Genomic DNA, 3,878 nt, shown 5'->3' on the forward strand with positions numbered 1-3,878 from the left:
TTTTGTATATCATTTTTAGATCCGCTACTGCCCAATCTTCAGGCACGTATTCCTTCTCCCATGTTACATTAAATAATTGAAGTATCAGGTCATTTCCTTCTGTACCTAGGTTCTTGATGAACTCATTGCTTACTTCATCAGGCCCCGGAGCCTTCTTATTTTTCATCTTTTTCATTGCCCTAGCAAGCTCTTCTATAGTAATATCCTTATCGAAATATTCCCTTGACGCATCATACAGCAGGAGCTCAATTTTAGCTCTGCTTTCATCTTCACATTCATGTGTGCTTCTTAGATGTTTCTCCCAATTTTCAATGGATATACAGTTTGTGTCTTTCATAGGCTTTACTTTTCTGATTACTTCCCAAAATTGTGCTGCATTCTTGACGTTTGCAATCTTATTTTTCATTTCCTCTCTTACTTCCTTCTTTCTAGTCTCTTTCATCTTCTTATATTTTCTTTTCATATCCAGATATTTTCTCATCTCCTCATTGCTCCTCCATCTTTTCCATATTCGAAGTTGTTGTCTTACCTTAAATTTCATTTCTTTGCATTCCCTATTGAACCAGTTGTTTCTTCTGGGCATCCGTGGGTATATGATCCTCTCTACCATTCCTTCTTTGAAGGCTACTTCCTTGATGGTTCGTTTTAGTAGGTTTGTCAATTCTATACCATCCTCTCGATTTACCTTATCGAAATTTTCTCGTAGTATTTCTTGGGTTTCTTCTTCATATTGCTTCTTTTTATCCTCTTTCCATTTCATTTTGTAGTAGGTACTTTTATTCATATCTCTTTCTTCTTTATCTTCTTCTTCTTCTTCTTGATTCCAGTCTACCTGTAATTGGAGTGTAATCGGGAAATGATCAGACCCAGTGATTCCGTGCTCTACATTCATACAGAGCACTTTGGTTATACCTGTTAGGTTGCAGTATACAAGGTCGATCACACTACTTCCTTGCTCAGAAACATGTGTGAGTTCTCCTGTCTCATCCCCCTTCACTCTTCCATTTAGCAATACTAAACCGAGTTCCTCCATGGTCAGTTGAATCATTCTCCCCCTCGAGTTTGACACTTTGTCTCTAGAATTTCTTATATTTGTTATGCAACCACTAACTTCTGTAATATCGTCCTCGAGGTAACTTAATTCTCCAACTCTTCCATTGAGATCTCCTCCCACTATAATGTTTGGATATTCTGTATTTTCCGTGCAGGTGTTTATTTCCTGAGTTATCTCTTCCATCACTTGATTGATATTTAAATCTGGTTTCAGATACAAATTTACAACAACGAATGTTTCGTCTCCAATTCTCGCTTCTGATATTATCCATTTGCTGTTTAGTTTCATTCCTTTGAATTTCAGTGTTTTCCTAAAAAGAGTCATTATTCCACCACTTGCTCTTCCAAAGACTTTGGTCTTTTCTGCTTCTACATATAATTTATTATAATCATCTTTAATCCAATGTGGTAAGTGTGGTTCTCCTTTTATCCATGTTTCCGTTAGGCATATAATATCATGGGATTTGATTTTTTCTTGCTCTTCATTATCCAAGTCTATGAAATTAGCAAATCCATTAATATTCCAGAATATAATTTTTCCATGATTCTTTAGTTGCTATATTTGTGGTGCATTACTTAGTATTTCTGCTCTATCTCCAAGTACATCATCTATCTCCTCAGTTTCTTCTGTACCCACATTCATGTCATCGTCTGATATGCTGACCGTGCTACCTTTTCTTTCATAATTCACAAAGCTATCAAGTTTACTTTGGTAGGAGCTTGATGTGGGTGTGCTTGCAATGTTCTTCTCCCTTTTCCCTCTTTTGAGTATCCTACGATTATTTTCTTGTTGTGAAGGTTGCAATGCCATTTCAGGTGAGATTGAGTCAACTGCTGCTCTTTTGTTCTTGGTTCCACTATTGCTTTCGTTTTCCTTGATTACAAGTTTATCGAATTTTACAACCGCATACTTTCCCTGCTCTCTAAGTTTCATGGCTTTGGACATCAGGGCTTTTCTCTTTTCTACCACTTCCTTCGTGAAATGCTCTTTAATATAAATATTGGTGTTCTTCAGTTCTCTCTTGTTTTTCATCATTTCATTCTTTCTTCTCAGTGTAGTTAGTGATACCAAAATGGGTCTATTCTTTCCTTCTTCTTTGTTTTTACCCATTCTACAGATGTTGTCTATTTCTTCAAGTTTTAAATTTACTTTCATTTTGGCTGCAATTTCCATTTGATATTCATAACTGACAGAGCATTAGATGAGTACCTAGGTATTCGTTCTGACATTCAAAAAGTAAAAATTAGATCTGGTGTTCAAATCAAAACTGGTTGGGGATGTTTCCGATTAGCTGTGGCTGTGACCTGTTTGTGAAAACAACTTCACACTTGCACTTTCCTTTTCGCAAATATTAATTTTTACGTCAAAAACTATTAGGTAACTATAAGTTGTAAATAATGATGATTATGTTGTGTATTTTCAGTGCAATTCCGTTTACTTTGTAAAATTTCAACACCTTTGTCTACATTTCAGGCCAGATCAGACATTTGGGATCTCAATGGAGGCCGCGTCGTGGGCCCTATTTTATCTTCAATGGTGTCATTGAGGCCCATTTTCTCAATGAATTTCACAGTCATTGCACTGGTAATAATAATTTAGGTATTGTAAAAAAAAAAAAAAAAAAAAAAAAAAAAAAATTTTTTAAAAAAAATGTATATGCCTACATGTTTTATCCTATCCATATCTATATTTATATTCCTACAAACACAATCCCAAGTTAAATTCAAATAGATATCCATCCATCCATACGGAGAGTCTCATTTTTAGCCCCATACCCATCCATGTTCTTACTATTTTCATCCATATGAGTATGTAGTTTAGGTCCGCTCGCTCAATAAGTGTGCCCTACAGACCTTTTCTAATAAATAAGTGTTATGTATCTACCCTCTATAGCCACTGACGACCTTAACATCCATTCATGATTCTCACGGAAATGGTCGATCATTTGGACGATCAGTGATGTTTAATAGACCATTTTAAGGACTTTAAAACACTCCAATAGGTAAAGTTCATCGAACAGTCGCCCTAACGACTTTAGTTGCGGGAATACAAACCGGGTGGCTCCGTCTAATTTTTCACGTAACACCTGTAATTCTTTTTTTAGATAGATTCAACATAAGTTGTTAGTTTAAATTTTACTTGATGTTATCCATAGAACCCCCAAACCCCCCCCATGACTTATACCATTATCCAAGAAACTTCGTGGGACAGTATATAAAAGCGATTTATATTGTTAAATTTTGTTATTTTTATTTATTATTATTATATTATGTATTATTATTGAGTATTATTATCTATTATTCTTATTATTATTATTATCATGTTATTTGATTATTATGTATTATATATTATTATTACTATTATTATTATTATTATTATTATGATTTTATTATTATTTTATTATTAGTTATTTTATTATTTTATTATATTATTTTATTATTATATCTATTACTTATTATTATTATTCTGTTATAATTGATAAGACTGAAGTTGTCTATTTTAACACCACTCGCAAAAACTCTATGACCGTCTAACGTAGTAGTCTGGTAGTACATACCTATGAATGGATGAGATCCATGAATACGTTTGACACCAGGGATGTAACGTTACCTTTGTAAAGGTGGATATATACACAACGTTTTAGTTATGTGGTGTGAGAATACTTCCTCCTTCTCTCCTATCGTGTCTAGTACGAGTTTGAAGATTAAGGGTCAATAAAGTGAAGCACAAACCGGCAATCTTTTACAAACAGCGCGATGCTCAAGTAAGGACACATTTGACCAATCTCTCCTTTCACTTAAGCTTTACATGGAAATGGAATTAT

Source organism: Diaphorina citri, unplaced genomic scaffold, assembly GCF_000475195.1.
Source record: "Diaphorina citri unplaced genomic scaffold, Diaci psyllid genome assembly version 1.1 scaffold4945, whole genome shotgun sequence".
Taxonomy (NCBI): domain Eukaryota; kingdom Metazoa; phylum Arthropoda; class Insecta; order Hemiptera; family Psyllidae; genus Diaphorina; species Diaphorina citri.